We start from the raw sequence: 17,576 nt of genomic DNA on the forward strand, positions 1-17,576 counted from the left end.
GAACTGGTGAATCTAAGTGGTACAGGAGCAACTTTGCAGAATAAAAATTTATGGCATCATTGTGCCCATTTGGCTTGTGTAGCACTACCAGGGACAGCCTGGGCAATGATCTGATTTATGTTTGCCCTAGTCCAGGAAATTAGGCTGGTCCTGAAGCAGCACCACTACAGAAAGCAGAGTCAGTGGAACAATTCTGGAAGAGTTTTACATCAGCAGCTACAAAGGATCAAAGATTTTCTTTGAACTCAGAAATCTTAATCCACCAATAAAGAAGAAATCAACACTTGAAATTTTATTCCAGTAACAAAAAGAGACTGAGACACACTAGCTAAGGTCTGCCACAGATATCATGGCAAACCTCTCACCCTGACTTGGAGGAGAGGCCAATTAACCAAATTTAACTATAGAAAGACATTTACTCTTCTATCAGTAACAGCCAAACTTCCAAAGTAAAGCAAGACTTAGGGTTTATTAACATTCTAATAGCATTTTCTAATACCATTATCATTACAAGAGTATTATCTCCAAACAAAACTTCAGACTAAATTTGACAGCAACAGGGTCTAGACTTCAAGTATTTGCAGCTGTCAAGCCTCAGTGAAACCCCCATCTTCAAGTGTGGGAAAGCTGACAGAAGATACAGGATTCTGAGTGAACTAATTTTCTTAATGGCAATTGATTAGTTTATTGATTTAATAAAACAGCATATCAACAGAAAGGAAAATATCAGCACAAAACCAAGCATGTAAAATATTCCTCTGTTTATAGTTCTCAGATTCCTTTTTGTTCTGTGCAGACAACTGCTTGAGCCCCAGCCCCTGCCCCATGCACGAGGCAGCACATGTGAATTACCTATGCTGTGAGCCCGTCCTTTACTCTTTCATTCTTATCCTTTCTCCCCACTGGATATTCACATCCCTTCCTTCCACCGTTTATCCCTGGGATCCTCCTAAAAGAGGCTGATTTTCTCCTTGGGATTTCAGCCATCAAGTTCTTTTGACAAGCATTTACCAACTCCTGAAAGAAAAATCAGACTGCTCTGTACACGTTTAGCTCTCCTCTTGCCTCTTGGGGACCACAAAAGAATCACTCAAATTGGATGGCAATGTGCACCAGCTTTGAGCAAGGATATTTAAGCACAGCTGGAGCAGCACTCAGTGCAGTGCCTACTGGCACAATTTGGCTTTTGTGAGGGCCCTTCTTTGGATCCGGCTAGACGAAACGCTGAGCAACTTCAGTACGTACAGACAAATTTAACACAAGTTCAAGACTTCCTCTTACTTTGCTTGTTTAACCCATAAAAACAGAACATTCCAAATCACCAGTATCCAAATCCAAGAGCCAGTTTTGCAGCTTCAAGCAGCATCACCCCAGAGAGCCCAGCACATGTCCTGAAAAGCCAGACAGTGACCCAAGGCACAAAACCCTCATAAGAGGTTTCAAGCCTGATAATTCCCATAAACACATGCTGCAGCAGTGAAGTCACTAGTACAGCTGTCCAAAACAGAAATATAAATGTATCCTTCAGAAGGGACCAGTTGACAACATAAAGCTAAACTAACTCTTAATTCCAAACAGTAAAAACTCACAAACAGCCAACAATAAAATCCACTTCCTTTATCCAAATTCTAAATCCTTGGTTTCCAGCCCAAGTCCAGGTGCTTTGTTTAGGTGAATTCATGGGGTATTTCATTGTTTGACCTCGATCATTCAGAGCCCTAACTTGCTGCCAATGACTCTGTACTCAGGAGCAGGTGCTGTGGGGATCAGGCCCTGGAACCCAAGGACTCTGCACCCAGGATGTACCAAAGCATCTCCCTGTAGCCAAACAGCCAAGTTTTTGTACAGACAATGACATGACTTTCCATAGTAAAAATCAGTGTATAGGTAATGAGGACCATTTAATCACCAGCACAAGCTCCAGAGTTCACAGCCCACTGGAGAGCCATTAAAGGAAAAGGAATCATCATATTTCCTTTTGAGAATATTCCCAGACACAGAGGTTACAAAGTTGTAACAAAGCCTAGGAAAGATTATGGGTCAATACCACAAATGGCAGGCTGCTTGATGTGTTTCTAACTTAACTAGAAATCTCCCTCTCCTACTTTATCACAGATATTGCTCCACTAAAAAACTCCAATTTGCAAAGTTGCCTATTTCACTGCAAAATTCATCTATATAAGGGATTGGAAAAGAAATGTGGCATTCCCATCCATTACAGAAATTGCAAACACTGCACGAGGTTCTATGAGCATCTGATTAAATGTGCAATATTTAATAACTACTTGATGCTGTATCCATGTAACAATCATTACAAGTGATTGATTAGATGTGAGCAATGTCAATTTGTGAAGTATTTGCATTTCACTTCTAACAGTTTTGGTGGCCAAGTTGGTGAGCAAATATAGTCAAAACAGGTTGAATCCTTAGCTCAAAAAGCTATAAATTGTAAGCAACAGCTCTAGCAGAACTGCTTAAAAGCTGTGTTTGTTTTCCAAGATATTTGGCAAGTGGCAAGAGGAGTTACCACAACCTTCTCAGGCATCAATACTGGCAGAGTCAAAAAACCACATCTAAGCCCTGCTATGGTTTAGAAAGGACAAAGAAAAGGTTAAATGCTGTCAGGAGCCCAAAGGCACCATCCATGTACACTAACAGACACTCACTCAGTTGAGTAACTTCTACTGCTATTAACCTTGACATTCAGAAAATTCAGGTTGCCAGTTCAGGATTTTGAGAATGTCTGCTCTTCATGTGCTGCTTTAGTGGCAGCTGTACATCCTCTACTCTTGTAAATCTTAGTTACAGGAGTCTCCTGCTTCCCTGAGGAAACTTTAATGGGATTTGTCGTAAAGGCAGCATTCTGCAACAAAAGCTTTTCCAAACGCAGGAGAACTTTTATCCCTAAGTTTATGGGTACACTTACCTGTCTTTATCAGAATCTTAGGGCCTACATACTGATAGTCAAAATGGACTTATTATACACAAAAAAAATTAAAATCAAGCCTTATAGAGCAAAGTAAATGGAATTTGATCAGTAAATAACTTTATTTAAAGTGTGAATAAAGTAACTGATTCAAGATTAAACTTCAGTTTGTTTGCTCCCATCACAATAAAATCAGGATCTCAGTATGAGTCTTGTTGCAAAGTCATGCTCCAGTTGCTAAGATTAATTATGTATATCCAAACAACAAATGATGAGTTGTACAGCATTCAGGAAGATTAATTAGTTACAAGCAAAACTTTTTACCTCCACAGAACTTGCAACAGAAATAGTTTGAGCTATTTGCTGCCTGAATGTAGCAGACAGCTTATTTCCTAAATGAAAGAGTATTTTCAGCTGTTAGTGAAGTAGATACAAAAAAAAAAAAAAAATTAAAGTTACATTTCAGCTTGGAAAGGAGTCAGTCAAAAAGCCTTCAGCCCAAACATTGGAGTGGCATCATTTCTCAGTGTAAGTACCAGAGAACTTTTCATTGGAAACAAGTTATAATCCATATTCTCCAGGAAAGATCTGTGAATCAGTGAAATCCTTATCTACCACTATTTGACAATAGCTGTGAGGCAGATTACTAAAGGCAACATTTTACAGCTGAAACAGTCCTCCAATTATAAATAAAGCACTTTTTTCTTCCTTTTGCAGAAAAGAGTGCTGTGAGGCAAAACAATAGAAATGGCACCATCTGCTAATAATCCAATTAGAGAATTTCAAAGCACCAGATAAAAAAGCTAGCTGGTAGGGATTTATTCTTCTAAACATATTTCTCAATTACACCACATGGATGTCCAAATGCTTTCTAATTACACTCTGTTTGGAAACTGCAAGAGTTCACAGGGATCAAGGAGAAATCATGTCATGGATAATGCAAAACATGAGTTTTTCCCAGTTCTATTTGTCTCCCCTTGTGACAGAACTTCAGCACTTTCTCATATTCCCCCATGATAGGTGTTAGTCAAACATGTCTCAGACATGACTTTTCACAGAATATTCTCCAGAATGACCTAGGATACGCCCTCTCTTTCCCCTTGGTTTGTGGTCAGAATCATCAACAGATGCCAAAGAAGCAGTAACTGTGATTAAACTTTCTGAAATGCTGTATTTAGGCAGCAGTTGCTGCCTGTCATTCAGGATTATTTGCTTAGAGAAGGAAATTCAGCTGACACTGTTTAGGTGGGACAGGTTTACCAATGCCAAACACCTCACTGGCTCCTGGCCTCTTGTTGGCAATAGCAAAAAACCCCAAACCCAACCACCACTAATATTTGAATATGTCTTCAGAAGATACTGACAGGTTCAGTAAAAGAGCTGAAAATTCCACTTGTAATCCAATATTCAGTTTCTTCTTTTCAGTAAAACACAACACTTTTTTGCTGAAGGCAGACAAGAACTTCTTCCAAGCTGTAAAGTTTTGACTCCAAAGGTGATTTTATGGCAAAAAGAGATCTGTTAAAAATAGTATTTGCCTGGAAACATTTCAACAGCAGCTAAGGTGTAAATCGTATGTCCACCATAATTGCACTAGGCCCAAATATTTTCCTCTCACTTCCCTATCTCCAGATTAGCTTCCAGACAAAAGCACAAAATATTATCCAAAGTCTGAGCTAACAAGCTTAACATGGTTTTACTGGGCCTTCAGAGGAAGCAAAGTGCTAAACATTGTCATCTTGGCCAATACTTCACTGTACAGCAGCTCTTGGAGAGACACTGAAGGTTGCACATGGTATATCCAAACGCCCAGATCTGTGAGGACAACAAAAAAACCTGACAGTGTTTGTGCTTCCATGCCAAGAAGAAGCTAAAATTGAACCCTTTGGGGAGTGATTAATCCCTCAATACTGCCCACTGTACAGAGTCCATCAAAAATGCAGATTTTTTCTTCACCCATCTCTAGTACTCCTGCCACGTGGTAGAGCACAACTTGCTGGTAGGTTAAAGAAAGTTCAGAATTTTACCACAGCAGGTCTCTTGCTTCATTTTAACCCCCTTGAGTGTGTGCAATGAGATCGCTCATGTAGCTGACCTTGTGTGCATCTTCCCAACTCATCCTTAAACTGGTTCCTTTACAGCAGCACAAACATCAGTGCAAACCATCAGTGGGCAAGATAAAATGTGAACAGACCTGAGTTTTGTCAGCTCCTTTTCTGATACTGTAACTTCACTGACTAACATACATAACAAAAAATATTCTGCAATTACACCCAAAGATTCCTGATAAACACTTTAATTCAGTCACAATCTCAAGCAACCTATTCACCTAATGAGCCTCTCCAGAGCTATCACCAATATAAGAGGTCATAATGACATTTCAGGATCAAAAGCCATCTCCATGACATGTCACCAAGGTCACATTTGATGGACAGCTATCATTTCTGCTTATAGCATGCAGTTAAAAGGAAAATATCTTTCTGAGCTGTTCCATTTCAGTTTTGTTCACCTCATTTGCTGAGAAAATGAAATGGTACCACAGCATGCCATTTCAATGCAATCCATCTATTTAGTGATAAATAAATAGGTATTCCATGAAATGTGATCTCATAATACTTAATTCAGGATTTGACTGCTGCTTTGCACACTAAGCTATTTAAGTAAGTAAAAGCACAGCACATAGAGCTTTCTGACAAAAATATACCCCAACTGGAATAACAACAAAAAAAACACCAGCAGCACAAAGCCACTGGAAACCTAACATGGTTTCTTCAACCCTGTTTGCATATTTAATATTGAAAAATAAGTTGTGGGGTTTTTTTAATGAGGTATGTCAATGCTTGATCAAAAAGATTCATTTCCACAAATGTTTTACTTCTGTGTTAGTTATTAGAGCCACATCCATTTCTGTAGAATAAAGAAACAATCCCAGGCAGAAGGCAGCTGAGCTGCTGCTTCAGTTGGTGACTATTTCCATGACTGGCAAACCCATGCACTTCACTTGTCAAAGTCATTGAGGACATCACTGGTACTAAATGAAGCCTTCAAACAGCCTGGGATATAAACCTCATCCTCCATTCAGGATACTTAACTTTACAGCACTTGAAAAGCAGAAGTTGCATTTCCCACCTTTAATACCCACATTCAGCAAAGTACTGTACTGAAAACTGGAGTGGACAGACTGTCAGGATAAACTGACCCCTAATACTTCAGAATTGCATAAATCTAAACCTAATGTAGGACTCCAGCAACATTCCTAAAGAGATCTTCAGCCTGTGCATAACCACAGCTCTCCATTAACTTTTGGTAACACAACATCCTGGAGGAAAAACACACAGCAACAAGCTACTAGAAGTATTAACAAGTGGGGTTGTTAATACAGGCTCTGTACTCAGTGTTAGCACAATACTTCCCAGCTTGGTATTAAAGTTAATCCAGACCTACACACACATTTTGCTCATTCCAAGTCACATCCCAAATGCCTACAAAATCAAGTACATCTTAATTATTCCAAACAACTGTCTTTTGAGAACTGTTTCAGAGACAGAAGTTTCTGGACCTAAAAAATATACCAAATGATAAATGGTAACTTAAATCTGAATTCTTCTCTCATTCATTCTGCACTATAATTGTTAATAATCTGAATGCCTTTCCCTGACAAGTCTGCTATATTAAATACTTTTTGGCCTTTCTGTTTTTCTATCCCCAAGAGTAAAACCATGTTTCCAGTGAAGCTAAAATCCATCAGCTGCTGTTCTGTACTTTTCAGCTTGCTTTACTCACCTGCAAATCCAGAAGCAAGATGATTACATGCAGAGACAGAGGAGCAGGCAGCTCTAAGAGATTACACAAGTTCTGGGCTGGGTATTAGGTGCCCATAATGGGCTAAAAAAATTTAAAACAAAACAAAAACCAGCAAACAAGAATTTGTCTGGCAGCCAACTTCAATCAGGATGTGGCTGTACTAAAGGCTGAGACCTTCAGGAGTCCTGAGGAGATGCAGGTGCTCGACATGTAACTGTCTCAAACACTTCCTTTGTTTGAAGATGACAGCCAAGGAGATTAAACCCAATCTGCTCCAATTCCTTTTAATTCATATTCTGTTGGAAGGAGCATTAATTGCATAAACTTTTGCCAGTTTTCTGCCTAAAACTTAAGCACATTTCATTCTACTCCCCTGAAGGAAAAGCAGGAATAAGCAGCTATCATTACAAAGGTGTATAAGGAGTCAGCACAAGTGCTCTCCAATAAAGCAAAACTTGTAAACAACTGACTCAGGGGATCAGTCTTCCTGCTCCGCCCTGCACATTAAAAGTTTGCCTAAGGAAAAGCCTTAATTTCAGTTGGTTTCCCCAAACTAGGAAACAACTGCCAGAACTGTTTCTGCTAGAAATTAAAGAAAAATAAAACTACTTTAGATAAGTGGCCTAAGATCAGGGCAGCTGCTAAATTTAAGGTAGGGCCTAAATACATCCTAGGAGTGAGATAATCTGTGGTATTCTTCTGGTTGGTAGCGTACAGTACTTGTGCAATGAAGGAGGACACAAGTGAGAATAATACACCCAATACCAACTTCATGCAAGCATCCCAGTGGAAGCGCAGATCCATCCTGTTCTCTCACTATAGGAAACAAAAGCAACACTCAGCAAAGCTGAAATCTGATCACTGTATTTCCTGAGGCATCAATCTCCCACAATTCAAGCCAGCTCTAAGCAGAGTAATTTTTCTAGTTCAGGTTTCTAATACACTGAACTAGAACTACCACTTGTATATACAACTTTGTATACATGATACAGTCTTCGTAGATTTTCTTTTATTAGAGTTTTACATTTTGTGCTGAAAAAATTCTGAATTTAAGCTTCGTTGTACTTTTCATTAATTGTCCAGCTAATCAGCAGCAGTTGAAAACCTTGAAACTATAAGAAAACACTGAAGTGAGAGTAAGAATCAGAGAGAACAGTGGAATTTTAATATTCATATAGATCATATAGTGATATGGTTGAATTCAGAACGCTCAGATTAGGCTGTCCATCTTCCAGAATTATGACAATAGGAAGGAGATATAACTCAAAGTCTAGCACAAAAGCATCTGAAATACTAAATAAATCTCTAGACTGAATTAGTCTGTAAGAAATTTAAGTATAAAGAACTTTTAAAGAGTGTTGTTCCTTCAGGCCTCAAATTTCTTGCAGATAGAGTATCAATATGGTTCAAATAGTAAATTGGAGCAGCAGAGATCCAGACAGGAAATTCACAGGGTTTCCAAAAGGCTTTAATTCTAAACACAGGTTTTGAAAATCTTGCAGTCAAAGCTAGAAAGGGAATAGCACCTAACTAGGTAGGGGATTGCAATACTCTGAGATCACAGTATCTTGAGAGTGAATTGCTTAAGAAAAATTCATCTTGTCAGCTGTACAGAATCTGCACCTCAAGAGTTAAAATCTAAATGTTTAAATCTGCTAAGTGTGTAAAACCCAGCCTCAGCAGAAGACATTAGGTAATGAGTGTCTGTTGTAATTAATTACAGGTCTTGCACACTTTTCCCCCCCAGAAGTGATGGGAGTTTTCTGATGAGCAGCTTCCAGGCTGGGTGCTGGAAGCAGCCAAATGAATCATCTCTTCGCCTAAACCTGGCAATTGATGACTCTTCTTTTACATCAGGGTTTAATTAGTTTTTGCTTTCAAAGCCAGCGCACAGCACAGCATTCACTGCCACAGAAACCCAAAGAAGCAAAGAAGACTTACATTTCTAATTTCAGCAGTTGTCACTGCCTGGTACAAAGAAGTCTTTTCTAAATGTACCTCTTGGAAATGCCCTTACACACCAATAAAATCACAATATCAGAAGTACCCAATACTTTTTGCATAATAATAGTATTTGGGAATACTCTTTATGGTAATTCTAGATAAAACCAGTTTCAATGTAACTTTTGTCACAAAGCGATGATACTTCAAGAAACAACACTTTAGGATCAAGCAAACCTCTTAAAAAATAAATCAGCTGCAGTTAGAGGTCACAAGAGATGGATACTAAAGTCTCAGCTTACTGCCTGTAAAGATTAAAGCTCTACATCTTCAATTTTTATACCCTTGCCTCTCAATTAATTATACAACTAAAAAAAAAAACATCACTGTACAGATCTCAAGGCAACAGAAGGGCTTTACACTAACCAATACTCTTTGTAAGATAACAGTAAAAATTGCAATTGTTTGTGTTAAACAAGATGCACTTTTTCTTTCCTCTCTCTCCACTTTTTCATACATTCTTGCAACTCCAAGGCAGATCAGAAAGATCGGATTAGTTTGTGAATATATTTTGGAACAAGCCAGTGGCAGATAAACTATTGTCTGATTACACATGTGAACCCTGAGCACAAAACAATGCATTACTCAGCTCGCATAAAATATTTGCATATCACAGCTCTCAAAACCTCTGAGCTGCTATCGTTGAAACTTGAATTCACTTAAAACATCATTAAAATATAAAATCCAAAGGAAAAGTTTCCAATAACTTTATGTGGTATATAATTATTTACTGTGAAAAAAACTCTACCTGCCCTGTATTGCCATTTAGACTTGATAAAATGACTTGTGGGAAATGATACAGTGGTGAAGTAAAGCTTAGAAAGATGAGATACAGAAAAAACCATTATCTTTATAATCAGTCATTCAATCAGCAAGGAATTGTTACAGTCTCACAGAACATGATCCTGTACCATGATTAATGCTAATAATGATTAGTAGTAAATTAAATCAAGTCTCTGAGGAGCTACAGAATTCTCTCACTAATATTGCTGAATGGCAACCAGGCAGTGACAGGAAAGAGCCAACAGAATGGCCAAGCCCTTCAGCTGCAGCACGACTGAAAGCTGACTGAGAAATTAAATATACAATTCAATTGATACAGGAAAAAAAAGTACCAGTTCTGATCCATCCTGCTATATTTTCATAGCAGAGGAGGAAAACATTTTCATAATACAAAGGACAAACAGAGCCTTCAACCTGTGGTGCAAACCACACAACTTCAGGGCACAACTTTGTCGGGGGAAAGCACACCTGTCTCACTGTCTTGGATAGATGATGCACTGTGCAGCAAGAATTGGCACATTCAGTACTTTATTCATGAGTGAACCTGGTTGAGCAGCATTTAAACTGCAATAGGACTTCAGCTGACAAATATTTTGTATGAGCTAACAGGATTTTTCTACATGTCTTTTTTGAAAAGAAACATGATTTAACTTCATTCACATTAGTGGTCTCTCTATGAAAAATTTTATTAGAATAGTTTCCCTCTGAAGTTACTAAAACTGAGTAGCACAGAACTACACAGGTGGAACAGTCCTACCCCACTCAATCCTGAATAATAATACAATAAAGTCTAAAAGCAAAGCACAAACCTGCCATAAAAACAGCTAATTTAAATAGTTCCCCAAATACAACAAATACCAAGGTATTAGAAGGGACTACAACCAAAACTAAACATCATGAATGCAAACTTCACAAACAGCAGATATAAAAATCCATGTTAATAATAAAATAAAAAAATTGATGAGACACTGAAGTCCAGTAGAATTTGTATTCTAATATTAGATTACTCTTAAGAAATGGAGACAGGCAAGTCCCAGCTCATCAAGCAGTCTTCCTATAGGAATCTCTCTCCTATTCCCTCATTTCCTAACCAAGTTCCCTGCATTGGACACATGAGATCATAGAATAGGTCTCTGCTGTTGTTAACCTTAATCCATAAGCCTTCTTCATAACCCCTTTTAATGAGAAGTCAAGACCAGAAACTGCCAACATTTATCACAGTATCAAAGAAAATCTGACCTTTTCAGGTGGAGAAAGACAGTGTCATCCCATGGCTCATTCCTTAAATCAGCAATGTGTTTCAAAATCAGCATTTTCAGAATTATTTCTAAAGTCCTATTACTCATCTAAACATGATAATTTAAACCAAAACCAGATCCCAGCTACTCAAATCAGCATACACAATTTAAAACAGATCCTGAGACTACAAAGACATTCTGCATACCACAGGAATAAACGAGGTTTATTGTAATTTTAATATTACTATTCTTTGATATAATCAGTGTGAAAAAAATCTGCCAACAATTACAATAAAGATCATTTGACCTCAAATGCCTAACAGAAGTTAGCTATGTTCTCATTGCTATGATCATGAACAAACAGTTATTTAATGAAGACCTGCATAAGCATCCTAACTTATAGTTCAATGTTCAGATGCACATTTAGTATGGGAATACTAATTGCTGCTTAAGATCAAATAGCCAAAAGCTTTTCACTGTGCTGCTTTGTTACCCTTGAAAAGGCACCTTCAGTGCTCTGTTTTGACCATGTGAGAGTCCTGTGACAGGCACTGCAGTCTATTACCTCATTTGAGGTTTACCAAGACTATGAAGTTTAACAAACAGCTTAAAAACACATAAAAACGTGGGGTTCTTTTTAATTTAGTACTACCCAAAATGAAAATATAACAAAAGCAATAAGCAAGAGCTATAAGAGCATAAGGAAATCAAATTGAAATTAACCTTTTGATGGTATTATTGCCCAGGTACCTAGAGTACACCATCATTTATGATGAGTATAGGAGAACCCAGGTAAATGACTACATTCTCACTTCATTTTTCTATTGCACCCATTTATTTTTGAACTACTCTCTCACCTTACCCATCATTAGTGAGACTATAACAAGTACTGCTGCCCTTCACACTGAACTAATTAGCAGAAAGTAGCACCCCAGCAATTTATCTTAAACCATTCTATAATGGGGCAGACTCAGTCCACCAAAATTGGCCCTCAGTGCTGAACAATGTGGTTATTTTGCTGCTCTCCTAAATTTGAGTCAGTCCTTGGAAGCAATATTTTAAAGAGTTTTAGTGCTCAGAGCCATTCACATTTCTCCTTTAATTTAAGGAAACACCTACAAGCTGTTGCCGCTAAGATTTTCTACGAGAATTTATTTAAATTCACACCTAGCATTTTTTAGTTAACATTACCCAAGTTAAGACTTGAACAAGAATATTCATGCAACTTGATATTTTAGCAGGATTGGTATAGAGTGATAATGGTTTGCCCAAGAAGCACTTTTAAATCTAAAAGCCTCAGGTGAATCCACCTAAATCTGAGTAGATTATCCAGGCTAAATTTGGCTAAAGCAAGACCAAAGTTTGACACACTGCTTCACACCAACTGCCACAGGAAGTTCCGTGGCTGGGAAGCTTTTGGGAGCACACATTTTAGTCCATTCAATAGCACAATTTGTCTGTGGAAAGAGATCAATTCTATTATTGAGTACTGAAATTATAGACACAAAGCAGTAAATATAGTTCCAGGCCATCTTTACTGAGGCACTTTGCGAGCTCTAGCACTTGAGATGAAATAGTTTTATATTTTGAGATATAACAGCATGAATGTTTAACAATGAAATAAAAGCCAGTTGTGCTTAGAATTAAAACTAGGCTCCAAGCTGTTGATCTGCCAGTAAAGCTATTAATTAGTATAATTACAGAGAAAATGAAACTGGATTCTCAGTGTCAGACTATTTAACAGGCTAAGCAAACAGAAAGAATAAAAACATATTTAAGTGATTAGATCCTTCTGTTTCATCTCTTCAAATTGCTCCATTCTACTCAATCAAGTTCACTTCATTGCTTTGATTTTTCATTTTGCATTCAAAAGTAAGTATAAGGGGAAAACAATTACACTAAGGAAAAAAATATCCAAACCACCACAAAAGGCTGGGGGTTGCTTGGTGTTTTACAAACATTTTCCATAACCTTTGGAAAAATCTATCTGCTTTTTGGTGAGACTTAACAGGTCAGGTCATTTTAGCCCAGCAGTCCCAGAATGAGCCAGGCCAGTGCTGTGGGTGGAGATGTAGTTGGAGACTGGCAGGAAAACAAGCAGCTGAAGATAAAACTCTGCCTCCAGGACTGAAAACTCCCTCAAAGCCACCCAACTCTGCATCTACAACTTCTTTATGGAAGCAGATATCAGACACTGTTAATTCAGTCAATTTCTAAAGACTCAGTTTCTACCTGATTTAGGTGGTCTTGTGACACCTTACACAGCTCTAGGGTCAGAGCAGAACTGCTCAGCCCCAAACAGGATCAGCAAAGTGCCCTCAAGAGTCAGAAAACATCCCTGAGGTTTAGCTAATAAAGGGTTTGCACTCACCCTTTAAGGGGGATGGAGCAGGACAGGGTTTGGGGGTGAAAAGTAAAATCGAGGGTTTTGATAAAATAAAACAACCACTGTTAAAAGCATTTTAAAAATGGAAAGCCTAGAACAGAAACAAAGCCAGACAATAACAATTCAAACCACTACTCTCTAATCAATTCTATTATTCTCTTATAGCTTACAATAAATACACTCAACAACAAAGTAATACTTCAAAAACCCAATAACAACTAAGTATTCTACAGTTTAATCTTTTAGTTTCTGTACAGAAACAGAATAACTGATGGTTTTTCATGCATTTATATATAAGACTATTTCTAGAGGATGTAAATGAAACTACAAACATAATCCCCATAACAAATAAAACCAGGATTATAAACAACATAAGACACAGATAATTCATAACAAATTTAGCTCAAATATTTCATAACACCATCTTCTAGTAAAAGCTGGCCTAGAGATAAAACATGGGTTTTTAAGGCATTGAATAATTTCACAATTAATTAGAGCTCATTTAACTTACTACATTTCACTTTCCTTATTTGTTTTAAATTCTTTGTTATTGTCATAAGCATTAGAGACACATAACACTAATTAGCATTTCCAAAATTACTCAATAAATTAAAAAAAAAAATTGGTGGAATAAAGGTTAGAACTCAGTTACGCCATCCCACATTTTAAAACGCTACTTAAGAAAATCTAAACTAAGAAAAGGCCAGTAGCTTAACTTATTCTTCCCAAATAAACACCACATATTTTATCACAAGAAATTGTTTTGTTTGTACTTTTTTTTTAAAAAAAATTACCCTACCTTTTGAAGCCACCTCCACAGCACACCTAAGCAATCCCGTTGGTAGGGGAAGTCAGGCTCTTTTATAGCAGGCCTGAAACGAGCTCCAGGTGAAAGCTATTGATGGTGAAATAGCTAATGACCTGCAGCTGGCAAAGCTGATTAAACTTTTTACTCCCCTTGATTAGATATTCACAGTGGCAGTGCTAAAGTTGTCACCCAGAAGGTAGCTGATGATCTGCGTGAAATTTGATTCAACTAAAATTACAGACAATCACTTTGTTTGACTGTTTAACGGGATGGGAAGGGAAGGGATGGGATGGTAGGAGGGCGGAATTGCAGCCATGACAATTAATTTGAACCATTTCTTTGCTGAAAAGGAAGCTCTATTAGTCGATGCGATCGTTTTTCCCGGTAATATTTGCAGGTTCGAATCTCTCGGGTCCGGACGGGGGCCGGGAAGCGGCGGCGGGAGCCGCAGTGGCGCGGGACGGCCGCCAGGTGGCGCTGGAGACCGCGGCAGCCCCGGCACCTCCCGGCGTTCCCGGGAATGAGCCTGGGATAAAAACCTGCGGCAAAGGGAACTCCGCGTGTGCGAGCGACTGTGTTAGAGAGCTCTGCTGTCAGCGGCGTGTAAAAACCCGCACGTGAGCCGCACTGATCCATAAGGCGTTTCAGAGAATGGTAATTGTTTGGGTTAGTTCGTGGTTGTGCATTTGAAAGCGTCGATGATGGTGCCTATATGAATATTTTTGTATCACAAAATGGGGGTTTGAAGTATTCATTTGGCGCTGTTGCCAAAGAGAAGAGCAGCGTTTAAACAATGAATTAGCTAAATATCAGTGCAACAAATTGAATGTGAACTTGTGTCAGCTAAGTAAACTCAAAAAATAAGGAAAAAAGAAGTGGGGGTTCTGACCTGCTATTGTGGTAATACTGGATAGCTGCATTTATGCTGGTGTGCAGTTCAAGTGGCTTTTTGAGATACTGCTAAAAGAAAAGTGAAAATAACTTTGAGTCACCCTACACTCTGGGTTCTAGTGCATGTGGATTTGGCAACCTTGTTCTGGGATTGACTGATCCCTTGAGTTACCAGATATAAACCAACAAAAATATCAGCTCCCTGAGGTTATCATAAAACTTACATTGGTTTTGTTTGTTTGTTTGTTTGTTTTTAGAAACATCTTGAAATTGTGACTTTTACCACGGATATTTGGAAAATATTAAAGATGCATCAGATTTTACCCTTTCTTTTAAGAATATATTACACACTGAAGAAAGTATATTTTCATAACTGGGTTCCTCGATTCCATAAATCCAGAAAGCTCATTGTGAGGCTCCTATTCCATTCAAACAAGCAGCAAAAAATGTGACCAACCTAAATAAAAGTAATGGAAAAGTTTCACAAGGGAGTTACAAACCTGAGAGTTTGCTTTTGCAACTCTCATACCTACTTGATAAATTCTGCAGTGATCACATGTGGCCACAGAAGGCCATTTAAGGTCAGATTGGTAAGAAAAGTAAAGATGTGTTTTGCTAAGATGACTGAAATAGTGAGATGGAGTGATTTGGATGAGGTCAGTGTCTAATAGTTTAGAGAGGATTAGAAACAGTCACTGGCCCTCAATCTGTTGCTGTAATTACTGAGCTACTCAAGTTCCTCACAGAACAACTCAGGTATTGGTATTACTGCTCTTGGTATTCACGGTAATAAATTAACTAATTAAATTAATATCCTGGCTTCTGTTTAATGGAAGGTGAAAGTGTCCCATCTCAAAAAAGCAGAACTTTTTTCATATTTACCTGCTGAAAAATCTGGATAGAGTTGAACCTGGGTTTTTATGAAGCTGCACTAGCAAATAACATGGCTTTAAGTAGTGCAGAACATTTGAAGTGTTCTTAAATGTGAAGAGCAAGGACATGTAAAAACAAACAAACAAATAAACCACTCTCTACTGCTCCAGTAAGTTTTTATTGTGGTGAAGCCTGGGTCAGTTGTGCTAAAGTGAGGGGCAGTAATCAGCACTTCTCAGCAGACTGCTGGAACTCGCCTGCTCCGCGGAGCATTTGGCATCTCAGGCACAGTTAGTAAAACATTTGTCAGCTCATCTGTTACCCTGAGCAATTAGCAGGGAAAGACCAAGAGGGCTTTTTTAACTCACTGGCTTTTATGCTGATAAAAGCAACAAGCCTCCTCCTCAGAGGAAAAAAAATAAAACAACCCACCAACACATTTACTTGCTGCATTTAATCCCTTACTTATATGGAATTCTTGCCTGCTGGTAGATAAGAGTCATGAAACACAGATTTCCATTTTATACAGGGTCAGCACTGCGCACATTTAACTAAGTGTGCTGATACAAAATGTCAATAAACAAAAGTATACAAACTCCACACTTGAGAAAACATTTACACTTCAGTAGCTAGTGGATTTGTAGAATCTCTGAAGGGCAGTGGCTGTTGTTGAGGTCGGAAGCAGGAGAAAAGTTCCTAACAGTAAATTTATGGTTACAGTAGCAAGCTGGGGACTAAATATAACCTAAGCTCAAAAGAAACATGAAAAGTGACAGTCCTCTCATAGATAAATGGGACAAAAGTATTTGTTTCCATAAAGCCATATTTGCCACAATCAATGGACATAATGACCTTGTCATTCTACATTCTTACAGCCTCCTTAAGTGAAATCCAGCTCCAAAGCTCAGGAATGCTGGTGTATATCAGCATTAGATATTGTAATGCCAGGGAATGGTCCTGCAGCATTCTGCCAAGATGGTCACTGCACCTGACAAATTGCTAACAGCTTGTTAGCGACCCATGCCAGTATTTTCTATTCACAAGTTGTAGATACGGTCTGTAAAACCGTCCTAGTGATCGCCATTTCAGCAAGGGGAAGAGAACAGGGCTGAAGTTACTGGATTTTAAAGCAATGAATTAATTACTTTGCATCTAAGCTCCTAACTCTGCTTTAAAGCATAAATAGAAATTCTATGCTGAGGAAAATATTATGGATTGTGCTAAATTATTTCATGTATTAAGCATCAGCGATCATAGATGACTGTAGAACCAAAGAGGGGGATGCAGCAGCTATTCTCTTTTATAATTTAGCAGGCTAGGAGGGTGGAGTAACCATGTTAATAGTTAGCATTTACAATGTATTTTCTTTTTTTCCCAAGGTGTACTCACCGTCAGGGGAGTTGTATGGATTTGATAAGTCACTGTTATCTGTACTTTAAAACAAGGGGGTTTAGCTGTGGGTATTTGGAGTGGTTAATCACACAGTGAACACAGCAGAACCAGGATTAGAACAGGATTGTCTTGTTTCCTGTCCCTGTTTTAATCAACTTGGTATTCTTGCCTGTCTAGACCATTCTGTATTTAATTTTTAATCCCGTTTCTATTGACAAAAGCTAGACTCCCTATTTTGATAGGAAAGTAGAAGCAGCGTAATTTTGATAGTAGTTGTATTTTATTGGCTCCCTCTGTCAAATTTTAGACTCTGCTTATTTTCCAAGCCCCTTTTTTCTTAGGACATCTATTTCTGTCCCAGTTGCTCCAAATAGGATTGTTATCCTTGCATCTACTTACAGCCTGTTGCTTGAATTTAACCTTGCATTACTTGATGTTTCACTAAAGGCAGAATTTGCTATCACACATTTATGT

General features: G+C 38.2%; 1 protein-coding gene across 1 annotated transcript in view; it reads right to left on the reverse strand.

The window, feature by feature from the left end:
* Positions 1-13,952, reverse strand: part of SLIT3 (slit guidance ligand 3) — a 519,844-nt gene extending 505,892 nt beyond the window's left edge. Inside the window, exon 1 of the mRNA XM_058422439.1 lies at positions 13,938-13,952. The gene's annotated coding sequence lies outside the window, so the exon portion shown is untranslated. The remainder of the gene's footprint in view (positions 1-13,937) is intronic.
* Between the last annotated feature and the right edge of the window lie 3,624 nt (positions 13,953-17,576).

The sequence above is a fragment of the Hirundo rustica genome, chromosome 14 (assembly GCF_015227805.2).
Source record: "Hirundo rustica isolate bHirRus1 chromosome 14, bHirRus1.pri.v3, whole genome shotgun sequence".
Taxonomy (NCBI): domain Eukaryota; kingdom Metazoa; phylum Chordata; class Aves; order Passeriformes; family Hirundinidae; genus Hirundo; species Hirundo rustica.